General features: G+C 35.9%; 1 protein-coding gene across 2 annotated transcripts in view; it reads left to right on the top strand.

Moving 5' to 3' along the window:
• The window catches only part of ank2a (ankyrin 2a, neuronal), a 209,135-nt gene that overhangs the window by 61,728 nt on the left and 128,134 nt on the right, over positions 1 to 19,273 (top strand). The gene's annotated exons all lie outside the window — the stretch shown is intronic.

Genomic DNA, 19,273 nt, shown 5'->3' on the forward strand with positions numbered 1-19,273 from the left:
AATAGCTGAGATAGGCTCCAGCGACCCCGAACGGGACAAGCGGTAGAAAATAGACGGATGGAGGGATGGTTTGTGTAGGAGGACAAACATGACAAACTTTCCTAGTTGTTATAAATCCTACTGTTTATATCAAACATGCTTTACTGATGAGAGGATTTGTCGAGCGCCGTTTTGTCCTACTAATTTCGGCGGTCCTTGAACTCACCGTCGTTGTGTGGACTTGTGACGCAATAGTTTGTTCACATGTACAACTTTCTCTGACGCTGCCACAGAAAGACACCCCGTCTTTGTCTCATTTTGTCCACCAAACGTTTTATGCTGTGCGTGAATGCACAAAGGTGAGCTTTGTTGATGTTATTGACTTGTGTGGAGTGCTAATCTGGCATGTTTGGTCACTGCATGACTGCAAGCTAATCCATGCTAACATGCTATTTAGGCTAGCTGTATGTACATATTGCATCATTATGTTTGTAGCTATATTTGAGCTCATTTAATTTCCTTTACTTATGTCCTCTGTGTATTCCATTTATATTCGCATGTCTCATGACACATTATCTGTATGTAATATGAATTTCTGATAGTTGTTTGTGCGCCATGTTGTTCCAGACCACAGCAAACGTTACCGAGCTTGCAAAGATTGTAATAAATCCAATAGAACTTGGACACACACATCTATACCTTTGGTCATTCTAAGACAGTCATTTCCAGGAGTTATCTCACCCTCTGAGAAGTTTTACTAATGTTTTCCAACGTTGTAAAAATGTGTAGAATAAATATTACATTTCAACATTTCTGTCAACGAAGATTTGCGTCAGCCTGCGACACATAGTCATTTTGATAGTAGGCTAATATAGCTAATATACATCATGTGTTGCCTTCATTATAACACTTATGTAAGACTTTTAAAGTAATTTTGATAGTAGGCTAATATAGACACTTACATCATGTGTTGCCTTCATTATAACACTTATATAAGACTTTTAAAGTAATTTTGATAGTAGGCTAATATAGACACTTACATCATGTGTTGCCTTCATTATAACACTTACATAAGACTTTTAAAGTCATTTTGATAGTAGGCTAATATAGCTAATATAGACACTTACATCATGTGTTGCCTTCATTATAACACTTATATAAGACTTTTAAAGTCATTTTGATAGTAGGCTAATATAGCTAATATAGACACTTACATCATGTGTTGCCTTCATTATAACACTTATATAAGACTTTTAAAGTCATTTTGATAGTAGGCTAATATAGCTAATATAGACACTTACATCATGTGTTGTCTTCATTATAACACTTATATAAGACCTTTAAAGTCACTTTGATAGGAGGCTAATATAGACACTTACATCATGTGTTGTCTTCATTATAACACTTATATTAGACTTTTAAAGTCATTTTGATAGTAGGCTAATATAGAAACTTAAATCATGTGTTGTCTTCATTATAACACTTATATAAGACTTTTAAAGTCATTTTGATAGTAGGCTAATATAGCTAATACAGACACTTACATCATGTGTTGTCTTCATTATAACACTTATATAAGACTTTTAAGGTAATTTTGATAGTTAAAAGTTAAAGTTAAAGTACCAATGATTGTCACACACTAGGTGTGGCGAGATTATTCTCTGCATTTGACCCATCACCCTTGATCACCCCCTGGGAGGTGAGGGGAGCAGTGGGCAGCAGCGGTGGCCGCGCCCGGGAATCATTTTTAGTAGGCTAATATGGCTAATATAGACACTTACATCATGTGTTGTCTTCATTATAACATTTATATAAGACTTTTAAAGTCATTTTGATAGTAGGCCAATACAGCTAATATAGACACATCATGGGTTGCCTTCATTATAACACTTATATAAGACCTTTAAAGTAATTTTGATAGTAGGCTAATAAAGACACATCATTGCCTGGTCTGGTCTAATCCAGTGGAAATGAACGACTTATGCAAAACACACAACTGCCACGGTGTACTGCCACAGAAGTTAGTTGTAGCCATTTTCCTAATATAATGAATACAATTCCTCACACAAGTATTTGGTTCTCTAATGTACCCTAAAACTGAGCTTAAATTAGCTTTTTAATGCTGATGCTTGAGTGTCAGGCAGTGTGAGTTGAATCCTTCATGACAGGACTGACAAATCCTGTACTGTATTACAGATTAAAGCCTTTTCTCAGTCATAGCCATCGTCGTTTGGAATATGATGCACTTGCTAGCGTCTACATGTTCATATAATCATCTCTCTGTATAGTCCACACTCTCTGCCATTGCCATTAACCATACCAGAAATGTCACCATACCAGACCCCGGGTACTGTTCAAAACTAGATTGCTACTCTTGTATGGAAGAACTTGGACCACTTAAACACTTGGCGGATTTCAATGGGAACTTCCTGGAAATTTGGGAAAAGCGGGATTTTTTGGAAAATGATTAGGAGCATGAATGAGCTGAATTGGTTGGTGTTGGAATTGTTTAAATCGGGCAATAAATGTTGAAGTAGTAAATAGTATTAGGGAATTTCGTGAAAATCCAGAATTTTTTTGAAAATGCTAAAAGACTTGAATGTTCTCAATGAGGTTGGTGTTGGAATTTTTCAAATCGGTTGAGAAATGTTGAAGTAGTAACATTTTTAATTGAAGAATGGTATTACGGAATTCCTGGAATTTCGGAAAAACCGGGAATTTTTCCAGTTCAAAAAACAACTTCGTTTTTGTCCTGATTAAGAGGAATGTTCTGACGGTGGAACGGTTGAAATATGTTGGAAAATGTGGGAGGAGGAGTCGCCAGAAAAAAGGGTGGAAATAGGGCTTTGGAAAAACCAGGAATTCTGGAAAATCCTGGAATTTTTTTTAACTTGGAAAAATTATAGTTTAAATTACCAGGATGAGTGGAATATGTTGAATGTGGAATGGTTTGAATAGGTTGAAAAATGTGGAAATGGTGGAAGTTTGAAAAATGGCCAATTCATTTTAAATGGGAAAAATGTCCCGGAAAACCTAGAATTCTGGGAAATCTGGGAATTTTTTTGAATTTGGAAAAATGATAGTCTGAATTACCAGGATGGTGGAATATGTTGAAGGTGGAATGGTTTGAATAGGTTGAAAAATGTGGGAATTGTGCAACTTGGAAAAAGGTCCCATTCATTTCAATGGGAACATTCTGGAAATTTGGGAATTTTGGGAAAAGCGGGATTTTTTTTGGAAAATGATTAGGAGCATGAATGTCCTGAATGAGCTGAATTGGTTGGTGTTGGAATTGTTTAAATCGGGCAATAAATGTTGAGGTAGTAAATGGTATTAAGGAATTTCGGGAAAATCCGGAATTTTTTTGAAAATGCATAAAGACTTAAATGTTCTGAATGGTTGGTGTTGGAATTTTTCAAATCGGTGGAGAAATGTTGAAGTAGTAATATTTTTAATTGAGGAATGGTATTACGGAATTCCTGGAATTTCGGAAAAAAACTGGAATTTTTCCAGTTCAAAAACAACTTTGATTTTTGTCCTGATTAAGAGGAATGTTCTGACGGTGGAACGGTTGAAATGTGTTGAAAAATGTGGAAGGAGTAGTCGCCAGAAAAACGGGTAGAAATAGGGCTTTGGAAAAACCAGGAAATCTGGAAAATCCTGGAATTTTTTTTAACTTGGAAAAATGATAGTTTGAATTACCAGGATGGTGGAATATGTTGAAGGTGAAATGGTTTGAATAGGTTGAGAAATGTGGGAATTGTGCAACTTGGAAGAAGGTCCCATTCATTCCAACGGGAACTTCCTGTAAATTTGGGGAAAAGCGGGATTTTTTGGAAAATGATTAGGAGCATGAATGAGCTGAATTGGTTGGTGTTGGAATTGTTTAAATCGGGCAATAAATGTTGAAGTAGTAAATGGTATTAGGGAATTTCGGGAAAATCTGGAATTTTTTTGAAAATGCTAAAAGACTTGAATGGTCTGAATGAGTTTATATGGTTGGTGTTGGAATTTTTCAAATTGGTCGAGAAATGTTGAAGTAGTAACATTTTTAATTAAGGAATGGTATTATGGAATTCCTGGAATTTTGGGAAAACCGGGAATTTTTCCTGTTCAAAAAACAACTTAGTTTTTGTCCTGATTAAGAGGAATGTATTGACGGTGGAACGGTTGAAATGTGTTGAAAAATGTGGAAGGAGTAGTCGCCAGAAAAAAGGGTGGAAATAGGGCTTTGGAAAAACCAGGAATTCTGGAAAATCCTGGAATTTTTTGGAACTTGGAAAAATTATAGTTTAAATTACCAGGATGAGTGGAATATGTTGAATGTGGAATGGTTTGAATAGGTTGAAAAATGTGGAAATGGTGGAAGTTTGAAAAATGGCCAATTCATTTTAAATGGGAAAAATGTCCCAGAAAACCTAGAATTCTGGAAAATCTGGGAATTTTTTTGAATTTGGAAAAATGATAGTCTGAATTACCAGGATGGTGGAATATGTTGAAGGTGGAATGGTTTGAATAGGTTGAAAAATGTGGGAATTGTGCAACTTGGAAAAAGGTCCCATTCATTTCAATGGGAACATTCTGGAAATTTGGGAATTTTGGGAAAAGCGGGATTTTTTTTGGAAAATGATTAGGAGCATGAATGTCCTGAATGAGCTGAATTGGTTGGTGTTGGAATTGTTTAAATTGGGCAATAAATGTTGAGGTAGTAAATGGTATTAAGGAATTTCGGGAAAATCCGGAATTTTTTTGAAAATGCATAAAGACTTAAATGTTCTGAATGGTTGGTGTTGGAATTTTTCAAATCGGTGGAGAAATGTTGAAGTAGTAATATTTTTAATTGAGGAATGGTGTTACGGAATTCCTGGAATTTCGGAAAAAAACTGGAATTTTTCCAGTTCAAAAACAACTTTGATTTTTGTCCTGATTAAGAGGAATGTTCTGACGGTGGAACGGTTGAAATGTGTTGAAAAATGTGGAAGGAGTAGTCGCCAGAAAAACGGGTACAAATAGGGCTTTGGAAAAACCAGGAAATCTGTAAAATCCTGGAATTTTTTTTAACTTGGAAAAATGATAGTTTGAATTACCAGGATGGTGGAATATGTTGAAGGTGAAATGGTTTGAATAGGTTGAGAAATGTGGGAATTGTGCAACTTGGAAGAAGGTTCCATTCATTCCAACGGGAACTTCCTGTAAATTTGGGGAAAAGCGGGATTTTTTGGAAAATGATTAGGAGCATGAATGAGCTGAATTGGTTGGTGTTGGAATTGTTTAAATCGGGCAATAAATGTTGAAGTAGTAAATGGTATTAGGGAATTTCGGGAAAATCTGGAATTTTTTTGAAAATGCTAAAAGACTTGAATGGTCTGAATGAGTTTATATGGTTGGTGTTGGAATTTTTCAAATTGGTCGAGAAATGTTGAAGTAGTAACATTTTTAATTGAGGAATGGTATTATGGAATTCCTGGAATTTTGGGAAAACCGGGAATTTTTCCTGTTCAAAAAACAACTTAGTTTTTGTCCTGATTAAGAAGAATGTTTTGACGGTGGAACGGTTGAAATGTGTTGAAAAATGTGGAAGGAGTAGTCGCCAGAAAAAAGGGTGGAAATAGGGCTTTGGAAAAACCAGGAATTCTGGAAAATCCTGGAATTTTTTGGAACTTGGAAAAATTATAGTTTAAATTACCAGGATGAGTAGAATATGATGAATGTGGAATGGTTTGAATAGGTTGACAAATGTGGAAATGGTGGAAGTTTGAAAAATGGCCAAGTCATTTTAAATGGGAAAAATGTCCCGGAAAACCTGGAATTCTGGGAAATCTGGGAATTTTTTTGAATTTGGAAAAATTATAGTCTGAATTACCAGGATGGTGGAATATGTTGAAGGTGAAATGGTTTGAATAGGTTGAAAAATGTGGAAATTGTGCAACTTGGAAAAAGGTCCCATTCATTTCAATGGGAACTTCCTGGAAATTTGAGAATTTTGGGAAAAGCGGGATTTTTTTGGAAAATGATTAAAAGCATGAATGTCCTGAATGAGCTGAATTGGTTGGTGTTGGAATTGTTTAAATCGGGCAATAAATGTTGAAGTAGTAAATGGTATTAAGGAATTTCGGGAAAATCCGGAATTTTTTTGAAAATTTTTCAAATCGGTCGAGAAATGTTGAAGTGGTAACATTTTTAATTGAGGAATGGTATTATGGAATTCCTGGAATTTCGGAAAAAAACTGGAATTTTTCCAGTTCAAAAAACAACTTTGTTTTTTTTTTGTACTGATTAAGAGGAATGTTTAGACGGTGGAACGGTTGAAATGTGTTGAAAAATGTGGAAGGAGTAGTCGCCAGAAAAAAGGGTAGAAATAGGGCTTTGGAAAAATCAGGAAATCTGGAAAATCCTGGAATTTTTTTTAACTTGTAAAAATGATAGTTTGAATTACCAGGATGGTGGGATATGTTGAAGGTGAAATGGTTTGAATAGGTTGAGAAATGTGGGGATTGTGCAACTTGGAAGAAGGTCCCATTCATTTCAACGGGAACTTCCTGGAAATTTGGGGAAAAGCGGGATTTTTTGAAAAATGATTAGGAGCATGAATGAGCTGAATTGGTTGGTGTTGGAATTGTTTAAATCGGGCAATAAATGTTGAAGTAGTAAATGGTATTAGGGAATTTCGGGAAAATCTGGAATTTTTTTGAAAATGGTAAAAGACTTGAATGTTCTAAACGAGTTTATATGGTTGGTGTTGGAATTGTTCAAATTGGTCGAGAAATGTTGAAGTAGTAACATTTTTAATTGAGGAATGGTATTATGGAATTTCGGGAAAACCGGGAATTTTTCCAGTTCAAAAAACAACTTCGTTTTTGTCCTGATTAAGAGGAATGTTCTGACGGTGGAATGGTTGAAATGTGTTGAAAAATGTGGAAGGAGTAGTCGCCAGAAAAAAGGGTGGAAATAGGGCTTTGGAAAAACCAGGAATTCTGGAAAATCCTGGAATTTTTTTTAACTCGAAAAAATGATAGTCTGAATTACCAGGATGGTGGAATATGTTGAAGGTGAAATGGTTTGAATAGGTTGAGAAATGTGGGAATTGTGCAACTTGGAAGTAGGTCCTATTCATTTCAACAGGAACTTCCTGGAAATTTGGGGGAAAGCGGGATTTTTTGGAAAATGATTAGCAGCATGAATGAGCTGAATTGGTTGGTGTTGGAATTGTTTAAATCGGGCAATAAATGTTGAAGTAGTAAATGGTATTAGGGAATTTCGGGAAAATCTGGAATTTTTTTGAAAATGCTAAAAGACTTGAATGTTTTGAATGAGTTTATATGGTTGGTGTTGGAATTTTTTAAATTGGTCGAGAAATGTTGAAGTAGTAACATTTTTAATTGAGGAATGGTATTATCGAATTTCGGGAAAACCGGGAATTTTTCCTGTTCAAAAAACAACTTCGTTTCTGTCCTGATTAAGAGGAATGTTTTGACGGTGGAACGGTTGAAATGTGTTGAAAAATGTGGGAGGAGTAGTCGCCAGAAAAAAGGGTGGAAATAGGGCTTTGGAAAAACCAGGAATTCGGGAAAATCCTGGAATTTTTTGGAACTTGGAAAAATTATAGTTTAAATTACCAGGATGAGTGGAATATGTTGAAGGTGAAATGGTTTGACTAGGTTGAAAAATGTGGAAATGGTGGAAGTTTGAAAAATGGCCAATTCATTTTGAATGGGAAAAATGTCCCGGAAAACCTGGAATTCTGGGAAATCTGGGAATTTTTTTAAATTTAGAAAAATTATAGTCTGAATTACCAGGATGGTGGAATATGTTGAAGGTGGAATGGTTTGAATAGGTTGAAAAATGTGGGAATTGTGCAACTTGGAAAGGGAATAAGCGGTAGAAAATGGATGGATGGATGGAAAAAGGTCCCATTCATTTCAATGGGAACATTCTGGAAATTTGGAAATTTTGGGAAAAGCGGGATTTTTTTGGAAAATGATTAGGAGCATGAATGTCCTGAATGAGCTGAATTGGTTGGTGTTGGAATTGTTTAAATCGGGCAATAAATGTTGAAGTAGTAAATGGTATTAAGGAATTTCGGGAAAATCCGGAATTTTTTTGAAAATGCATAAAGACTTAAATGTTCTGAATGGTTGGTGTTGGAGTTTTTCAAATCGGTCGAGAAATGTTGAAGTAGTAACATTTTTAATTGAGGAATGGTATTACGGAATTCCTGGAATTTCAGAAAAAACGGGAATTTTTCCAGTTCAAAAAACAACTTTGTTTTTTGTCCTGATTAAGAGGAATGTTTTGATGGTGGAACGATTGAAATGTGTTGAAAAATGTGGAAGAAGTAGTCGCCAGAAAAAACGGTAGAAATAGGGCTTTGGAAAAATCAGGAATTCTGGAAAATCCTGGAATTTTTTTGAAAATGCTAAAAGACTTGAATGTTCTGAAAGAGTTTATATGGTTGGTGTTGGAATTTTTGAAATTGGTCGAGAAATGTTGAAGTAGTAACATTTCTAATTGAGGAATGGTATTATGGGATTCCTGGAATTTCGGGAAAACCGGGAATTCTTCCAGTTCTAAAAACAACTTAGTTTTTGTCCTGATTAAGGGGAATGTTTTGACAGTGGAACGGTTGAAATGTGTTGAAAAATGTGGGAGTACTCGCCAGAAAACAGGGTGGAAATAGGGCTTTGGAAATACCAGGAATTCTGGAAAATCCTGGAATTTTTTTTAACTTGGAAAAATTATAGTTTGAATTACCAGGATGGTGGAATATGTTGAAGGTAGAATGGTTTGAATAGGTTAAAAAATTTGGAAATGTTGCAAGTTTGAAAAATGGCAAATTAATTTTGAATGGGAAAAATGTCCCAGAAATCCTGGAATTCTGGAAAATCCTGGAATTTTTTTTAACTTGGAAAAGGGGAAGTTTAAATGACCAGGATGAGTGGAATATGTTGAAGGTGGAATGGTTGAAAAATGTGGAAATGGTGGAAGTTTTAAAAATGGCCAATTAATTTTGAATGGGAAAAATGTCCCGGAAAACCTGGAATTCTGGGAAATCTGGGAATTTTTGGAATTTTACAAGAAAAAGCCCGCGATTCCCGAATAGGCTGAACAGTTTAAAGTTGGAACGCTTTGTCTGGTGAAAAATGTGGAAGGTAGAGCGCGTCAAAATCTGGAGAATAATAATAATAATAAGTTGAATAATAAATAGATGAATTTTGGTGTATAAAACCATATATATGTGTGAATGTTTTGGAGCATTCACACAATAAAAGATAGAAATTCACATAGAAATGTAACATTGGAGTTAGTAAATTGTAAATAACTGTCAAACATTCATAGTTCCCCACAAGATATCCAAAATACCGAAACCTGACCTGAGTCGTTGGTCCAGGTCTGACCTCCTGTGCACGATTATGACTTTTGGCGTACTTGGAGAGTCTCTCCGGCCTTGCCAGTCCCAGCCAAGGCCAGCTGTCACGCAGCCTACCCTGGGCTCACACGGCGGCCTGAAAGTGTAAAAATAACCGAGAGGAGAGTAATCGGTATGACTGCGCTTGTTATCGTTGGAAGGAGGGTTAGCATTGGTAGAGGAAGAGGAGGCAGGACCGGACCTCGACCAGAACCCAGCCGTTACGATCCAAAACACGCCCGAGGAACCGGAGGCTGAGAGCAAAACAACATTTGACGGAGCGTAGGAATTATTGAGCGTTTATCGGGAAATGAGACTTAAGTGGAAATACTTGGACAGGAGGACTGCTGGTCAAGCTGGTCCAAGGTTCTCCAGCTGAGCACTGAGGTGTGGATCTGGTAAAGATGGGCAACGCAGCAACTTGTGTGGCCTGCAGAGCAGATAAAAGTTCAACATCTTGCAGTGAAAAAGACTTGAATGCAAAAAGGAACATCTATGAGTCCAGTGAGTCTCTGGTAAGAAACCTTACGTAATATTGACTTCAGTCTACAGGGTGTCCATGTCAAACTGTGTGTTTTTATACTTTATTGCAAATACGGACCGCCGGCATCCACAATCCGGCCCAATTTTTTATTTATTAGTTGTTTTTTTTAAATCTGTCCTGTTTAGCCACTCAGACAAATCATATTATTGATGTAGAGGAGAGGTGTCACACTTGCAGTTAGGCCTGCTCTTAGAGGGCCGCGTGTCACAGGGAATAATATATTAATTTGCCTATACTTTTGAATATTATATATATATATGTATATATATATATATATATATATATATATATATATATATATATATATATATATTTATTTATTTATTTATTTATTTTTTTAATGCACATTGTGAAAAAAACAAAAACCTGTATATTTTACAGTAAAAATGGGCAACTCACTCACCGGAATTTTACTGCATGCAGTAAAAAGTGTTTTTAGAATAAAAACTAAGAATCATCTTTTGATATGATGTACTTAGTCCATAAGTACACAAACGTGTACTTCATGTTTAGTGACATGCTAGTTCTTATTTTTACACATTTTTCCCCCAAATTCCATTGTATGTTATACTCTGCTGACACCACCAGATGGCAGTATAAGTGTCCACATAAGTGGCCATAAGACCCCAATTCAGTAGTGTATACAATTTTGGAAATAAGAGCTAAAAGGTGCTGTCCACGCATGTGGTCACTAAGCCTTTTAAGGTAGTTTACTTGTGGTTCTTATTAAGGGCCTGATCTACTAAGATCCAAATACCACGTGCTAAACAGTGTGCAAACTACACAATTACATGTGCTACTAGTGGGTTTTAAGCTTTCACCATGGAGACACTCATTTACCGCACCTTCATGCAGTCTTGCTCCTACCTGTGGTGTTTTGTTATGTTTTAAGATAAATATAATATGTAACATGCATTTTAGAAGCAGTGCATCTATGTACAGTGTATATGTGAAAGAAAACCGAATGTCATAAATAAAAATACGCCAGCTGACACCAAAATGCATCAATGGAGTTTAGTTTGAATAAGCCCTTTAAAACACCTCTAAAGGCCTAGTGGCCACATGCGTGGACAGCACCTTTTAGCTCTTATTTCCAAAATTGTGTACACTACTGAATTGGGGTCTTATGGCCACTTATGTGGACACTTGTACTGCCATCTGGTGGTGTCAGAAGAGTATAACATAGAATGGAATTTGGTAAAAATAAGAATTAGCATGTCACTAAACATGAAGTACACATTTGTGTACTTATGGACTAAGTACATCATATCAAAAGATGATTCTTAGTTTTTATTCTAATTAGGGTCCAATAAGCCCAAATAGCAAAGAGAAATAAAAAAAAAAAGCATGTAAACAAACAGCTTGGGCCTTAAGAGGTTAAAGTCATCCAGCGGCTAGAAAATTATAAAATGATATTGCTGAATGGACAATGAGTCCATATATGTTGACAAGCATACATAAGATGCAGGATTGTCTCCTTTCTGGACGTACTAAATATTAGGGGTGTCAAAAAAAAAATCTATTTCCGAATGAATCACAATACTTGTAATGATTCTTGATCGATTAAAAAAAATCGAATCAAATTTGTATTAATTTATTTTAATCTGTCTTGTCCAGACACTCAGACAAATCCTATAGTTGATAATATTTACATATATATATATATATATATATATATATATATATATATATATATATATATATATATATACATATATATATTATTTATTTATTTATTTTATTTAATGCACATTGTAAAAAAAAAATATATATCTGTATATTTTACAGTTAAAATGGGCTCACTCACCGAAATTTTACTGCAGTAAAAAGTGTTGTTGTTGCTTTTTTTTTTACAACATTTTACAGTAAATTGAAAAACTGTCAGCTTAGTGGCCAGAATTTTACAGTAAAATGTACTTTAAAATTCTGTAAATCTTACTGTAAAGCAGGGTGTCAAACGTACGGGCCAAGGGCCAAATCAGGCCTGCGGACACTTTTTATCCGACCCGCGGGATGAGTTTGCCAAGTATAAAAATGAACCTGAAGAAACCGCTGTTCTAAATGTGTCCACTGGATGTCGCAATAGCAATCCTTTGTATCTTTTGTAGATGATGCTACATATGTACAAAATAAACCACATGTTAGTACAACAGTCGAGGAACATTATCAAACTTGATTTTGATATCATTTTCTTATCTTGATATATTGAGAATGAACACCAATGAGTTGCCCGATGAACATTATCACATCATTTATTCAGAAAATATAAATAACGACAAATACAAAATATAATGTACATGTAAGTGTTAAAAAAAAAAAATCCAACAACATTATGATTTGTACATTTTCAGAATGTGCTTGTTCTATTTTTAAACAAAGAAAACAATCTGAAGTTGTCTTTATTTTTAAGTTATCGTGCTGTGATTTTACCAGTTTGGCCCACTTGGGAGTAAATTTCACTCCATGTGGCCCCCCATCTAAAATGAGTATAACACCCCTGATGTAAATGGAAAAACAACACCAGTTATTATTTTTTTTTTTTAATTCTGGTACACGTTAAAAACGACAAGCGTAGATTTTACAATGGAAAAAAAACAAACGCTCAGTTGACAGAATTTTACTGCAATACAATTTTTAATTTTTTAATTTTTTTAATTTTTTTTTATATGTTGTAAAAACCACCATAAAATTAGCCCCTAAAACCTACGGTGAAAAATGTGATGGTTAACTTGCTTTGAAATCCTAGTTCAAGCAGATATCTACAACTTTTGTTTTTACTTTAAGCCCAAAAATAGTTTGTAAAGTATGACAATACAGTATTTGTTGCAACATTGGCTAATATTAAAGTTGAAAAAATATGCAATTTCAAGCAGTACTTACGTTTTTTTCTGTTCAAACGAAAAGAACAAATCCATTTAATAAGCAAAGATATCAATCAATCAATCAATGTTTATTTATATAGCCCTAAATCACAAGTGTCTCAAAGGGCTGCACAAGCCACAACGACATCCTCGGTATAGCCCACATAAGGGCAAGGAAAAACTCACCCCAGTGGGACGTCGATGTGAATGACTATGAGAAACCTTGGAGAGGACCGCATATGTGGGTAACCCCCCCCCTCTAGGGAGACCGAATGCAATGGATGTCGAGTGGGTCTAACATAATATTGTGAGAGTCCAGTCCATAGTGGATCCAGCATAACAGTAAGAGTCCAGTCCACAGTGGGGTCAGCAGGAAACCATCCCGAGCGGAGACGGGTCAGCAGCGCAGAGATGTTCCCAACCGATATACAGGCGAGCGGTCCACCCCGGGTCCCGACCCCGGACAGCCAGCACCCCATCCATGGCGATCTGTGTGTCTTCCCCTCCACAAGGGATAGGGGGGAGCAGAGGAGAAAAGAAAAGAAACGGCAGATCAACTGGTCTAAAAAAGGGGGGCTATTCAAAGGCTAGAGTATACAAATGAGTTTTGAGATGGGACTTAAATGTTTCTACTGAGGTAGCATCTCTAACTGTTACCGGGAGGGCATTCCATAGTGCTGGAGCCCGAATAGAAAACGCTCTACAGCCCGCAGACTTTTTTTGGGCTCTGGGAATCACTAATAAGCCGGAGTTCTTTGAACGCAGATTTCTTGCCGGGACATATGGTACAATGCAATCGGTAAGATAGGCTGGAGCTAGACCGTGTAGTATTTTATACGTAAGTAGTAAAACCTTAAAGTCACATCTTAAGTGCACAGGAAGCCAGTGCAGGTGAGCCAGTATAGGCGTAATATGATCAAACTTTCTTGTTCTTGTCAAAAGTCTAGCAGCCGCATTTTGTACCAACTGTAATCTTTTAATGATAGACATAGGGAGACCCGAAAATAATACGTTACAGTAGTCGAGACGAGACGTAACGAACGCATGAATAATGATCTCAGCGTCGCTAGTGGACAAAATGGAACGAATTTTAGCGATATTATGGAGATGAAAGAAGGCCGTTTTAGTAACACTCTTAATGTGTGACTCAAAGGAGAGAGTTGGGTCGAAGATAATACCCAGATTCTTTACTGAGTCGCTTTGTGTAATTGTTTGGTTGTCAAATGTTAAGGTGGTATTATCAAATAAATGTCGGTGTTTAGCAGGACCGATAATCAGCATTTCCGTTTTCTTGGCGTTGAGTTGCAAGAAGTTAGCGGACATCCATTGTTTAATTTCATTAAGACACGCCTCCAGCTGACTACAATCCGGCGTGTTGGTCAGCTTTAGGGGCATGTAGAGTTGGGTGTCATCAGCATAACAATGAAAGCTAACACCGTATTTGCGTATGATGTCGCCTAGCGGCAGCATGTAAATACTAAAGAGTGCAGGGCCAAGAACCGAACCTTGGGGGACTCCGCACGTTACCTTAACATAGTCCGAGGTCACATTGTTATGGGAGACGCACTGCATCCTGTCAGTAAGATAAGAGTTAAACCACGACAAGGCTAAGTCTGACATACCAATACGTGTTTTGATACGCTCTAATAAAATGTTATGATCGACGGTATCGAAAGCAGCGCTAAGATCAAGAAGCAGCAACATAGATGACGCATCAGAATCCATCGTTAGCAGTAGATCATTAGTCATTTTTGCGAGGGCTGTCTCCGTAGAGTGATTTGCCCTGAAACCGGATTGAAAAGGTTCACAGAGATTGTTAGACATAAAGTGTTCATTTAGCTGCTGTACGACAATTTTTTCGAGGATTTTCGAAATAAAAGGAAGGTGGGACACCGGCCGGTAGTTTACCATGAGGTCAGGATCGAGGTTAGGTCTTTTGAGCAAAGGATGAATAACCGCTTTTTTGAATGCTAGTGGAACAGTGCCAGAGGAAAGTGATAAGTTTATAATATTTAGCACTGATGGACCTAATAATACAAAAAGCTCCTTAATAAGTTTCCCAGGAAATGGGTCAAGTAAACATGTTGTTTGTTTTGTCCCCTTAACACATCTTAACAATTCCTCTAATGTTATTTCATCAAAGAGAGAGAAACTATTTTGGAGGGCGGTATCCTTCGTAGATACAGTTGTATCTGTGTTAATAGAACCCAGTTGTTGCTGCGATGCATTGTCTTTAATCTCCTTTCTAATGAGTTCAATTTTCTTATTAAAGAAATTCATAAAATCATCTGCTGAGTGGGTGGAGCTACTGGGAGGAGTCCCTTGTTGGGTTAGCGATGCTACTGTACTAAACAAAAATTTCGGATCATTTTTGTTGAGGTGGATGAGATTTGAGTAATATTTAGCGTTAGCTAGGGTAAGCATGTGTTTATAAGTTATTAAACTATCACTCCATGCGTGATGGAAAACCTCAAGTTTAGTAGCACGCCATTTGCGTTCCAGCTTTCTACATGATAATTTATGGGCTCTAGTTTCTTCTGTAAACCATGGGGTGCACCTTTTAGGGGCTCTTTTAAGCTTTAGCGGTGCTATACTATCAATGGTGTCGCGCAGGGCGTCGTTAAAGTTGTTAGTGAGGTTATCAATAGAGCCGACATAATTTGGGAATGGTGCCATTACCGAAGGCAGTAGGCCAGCAAGAGTCATCGTTGTGGCAGCATTAATGTTGCGGCTGCTATAGTAGTTATTATTATTAGTTTGTTGACAATGAGTCAGAACTTCGAATTTTATAAGGTAATGATCAGACATTACTTTAGTATACGGGAGTATCGTAACTTTGGAGGTGGTGACACCCCTGACCAGCACTAGATCTATCGTATTTCCGTTGCGATGCGTAGGTTCATGTATTATTTGTGTAAGACCACAGCTATCAATTATAGTCTGGAGCGCCATGCACTGAGGGTCCGATGGGGTATTCATATGGATATTAAAGTCCCCCATTATGATTATATTGTCAGCGTGCGTCACTAAATCAGCAACGAACTCTGAAAATTCACTGATGAAGTCCGAATTGGGTCCTGGGGGGCGGTAGATAACAGCCAGGTGGAGAGGCAGCGGTGTGACAAACCTCATAGTAAGCATCTCAAACGAGTTATATTTATTATTTAGGTTCGGGGTAAGATTAAAGTTTTTATTGTGGATGAGTGCAACTCCCCCACCCCTTTTAATGGGACGGGCAATATGCGCTCCCGCATAGCCAGGAGGAGACGCCTCACCCAGCGCAAAGAAATCGTCTGGTTTGAGCCAGGTCTCGGCGAGACCAATAACATCAAGATTATTGTCTCTAATGACCTCATTAACTAATAACGTTTTGGAAGATAATGATCTTATGTTTAAGAAGCCCATATTATAGGTAGTGGGCTGTTTTGAGGAGTTTTTGTTGAAATTATCCGTAGTAGCAATATTTATAATGTTGTGTTTATTATGTGTAGTGCAATTTAAATAATTTCGACCATATCTAGGAATTGCTATGACGGGAATTTTCCGATTGTTTGCTTGATGTTGTGATAAACCGAAAGCATCATAACTTGCCACCTCAGTAGAGTGCATGTCTACTTCTGACACAGAAAAAACATTTTTTGAGTTGTGTATTGTTCTAAAATAGTTGCTATGTGTGCAGGTATTATCCAGCCTGGCGCTGGCTAGTTCTATTTTAACTAACTTCTCACCCGGACTAGCGCTTCTTTGAGGATTAGCCTTTCGCTTTGTTGTTAGCCCCGCTCGGCATCCCCGCTTCTGCTTCCGCTCACACCGCTTACGTGTCTTCCGTTGACGGTCCTCGCTGGCACTTAACTCCGCTGCTTTCGAGGCCGCTGGATGTAGCCAGCGAAGAATCCCCATGCTAGCGAGGAGGTCGAAAGTACCCGCATCTTTCAGCCTATAACGGCCCGATCTATCCACATCCAGAATCGTCTGTCGGTCGTATCTGATCACGAAGTGTCCACGCTGTGAGCCAGCCATGAAATAGACAGAATTGACGGGTATTTTTTGCCAAATCGCTCTACACTTCCAAGAGCGTCTGCAAGCCGCTGCCATCAGGGCGCCGCCATCTTATATATTGACACATTGCGGGCCACATACAATGATGTTGCAGACCAGATCTGACCCCGAGCCTCGAGTTTGACACCTGTGATGTAGATCCTCTATATCTGCTCTACACATTGACTTTGTGTTGGATACTTCTCTTGTTGACTTATTTCTATTTGACTTTATTACATGGAGGGGATACAAAGAAGGGGAGAAAAAGAAGACAGAGGAAACATTTTTGGGGACAAAAAAAATAAATATATATATATATATATACTATTATGGTAGTGTGAGAAAGAGACAACATGCCAGTTTCCAATTATAATGAGAATGTGCTTTACCTTCGCTTATATCCAATCCCCTTTATTTATATCGCACTATTAACAACAAAACTGTCTCCCGAGTGCTGCACATAAAAAAGAAACAATAAAAGTTATCAAATTACATCCATCCATCCATTTTCTACCGCTTATTCCCTTTGGGGTCGCGGGGGGTGCTGGAGCCTATCTCAGCTACAATCGGGCGGAAGGCGGTGTACACCCTGGACAAGTCGCAATACAATAAACAAACAAACAAATAATAATACAATGAAATAATAAAAGACATCAATAGAATAAAAACAAGTCAATATAAGCAAATCAATAAAATAGAATAAAACAATAAAAACAAATCAATATAATAGAATAAATAATAAAAACAAACCAATAAAATAGAGTAAACAAGAACAACAAAACAATAACATAGAATAAAACAATAAAAATAAATCAATAAAAAAGAATAGTCAATAAAAACAAATCGATATAAAAGAATAAAACAATAAAAACAAATCAATAAAATGGAATAAAACCATAAAAACAAATCAATAAAATAGAATAGTCAATAAAAACAAATGAATATAATAGAATAAAACAATAACAACAAATCAATAAAAAAATAAAACAATAAAAACAAATCAATACAATAGAATAAATAATAAAAACAAACCAATAAAATAGAGTAAACAAGAACAACAAAACAATAACATAGAATAAAACAATAAAAACAAATCAATATAATAGAATAAAATAATAAAAGACATCAATAATATAGAATAAAACAATAAAAACAAATCAATAAAATAGAATAGTCAATAAAAAGAAATCAATATAATAGAATAAAACAATTAAAAAAATCAATAAAATGGAATTAAACAATAAAAACAAATCAATACAATAGAATAGTCAATAAAAACAAATCAATATAATAGAATAAAACAATAACAACAAATCAATAAAATAGAATAAAGCAATAAAAACAAATCAATATAATAGAATAAATAATAGAAACATACCAATAAAATAGAGTAAACAAGAAAAACAAAACTCACATAGAATAAAACATTACAAACAAATCAATAAATTAGAATAGTCAATAAAAACACATCAATATAATAGAATAAAACAATGACAACAAATCAATAAAAACAAATCAATATAATAGAATAAATAATAAAAACAAACCAATAAAATAGAGTATACAATAAAAACAAAACTAACATAGAATAAAACAATAAAAACAAATCAATATAATAGAACAAAATAATAAAAGACATCAATAAAAAAGAATAAAACAATAAAAACAAATCAATATAAAATAGAATAGTCAATAAAACAAATACATATAATAGAATAAAACAATAAAAACAAATCAATATAATAGAATAAAACAATAACAACAAAGCAAAAATATAGAATGAAACAATAAAAACAAATCAATATAATAAAACAATAACAAATCAATAAAATATAATAAAACAATAAAAACAAATCTATATAATAGAATAAAACAATAAAAGACATCAATACAATAGAATAAAACAATAAAATACATCAATACAATAGAATAAAACAATAAAAGACATCAATATAATAGAATAAAACAATAAAAGACACAGAGGACCACAAGACTCACGTGGATTTAAAAGGCAGATAATAAAAGTGAGTTTTAAGACCAGACTTAAAACAACATTTCTGACATGAGGGGCAGAACATTCCAAAGTTTAGGACCAACAACAGAGAAGGTTCTGTCTCCCCTAGTTTTAAGACTCGTTGTAGGCCCCACAAGTTGGAACTGGCCCTGGGACCTCAACGCGCGAGCTGGAGCAGAACTCTGGATGAGGTCCTTCATGTATTTTGGGCCCGCTCCATTCAAAGCTTTAAAAAGTCACATTTTAAAATCAGTTCTAAAAGGAACAGGAAGTCAATGCAGAGAAGCGAGAATCGGGTCTTTTTTTGGTTGCCATTAAAAGTGGTGGTGCAGACTTCTGGACTGCGTGTAAGTGATGCATGTGGACTTAGAGAGTGGTTTGCAGAAGAGTAATGACCTCATCTAATTTAGTAATGACAGTGGAAGTGTTGC

The sequence above is a fragment of the Nerophis lumbriciformis genome, linkage group LG16, assembly GCF_033978685.3.
Source record: "Nerophis lumbriciformis linkage group LG16, RoL_Nlum_v2.1, whole genome shotgun sequence".
NCBI classification, from domain to species: Eukaryota; Metazoa; Chordata; class Actinopteri; order Syngnathiformes; family Syngnathidae; genus Nerophis; species Nerophis lumbriciformis.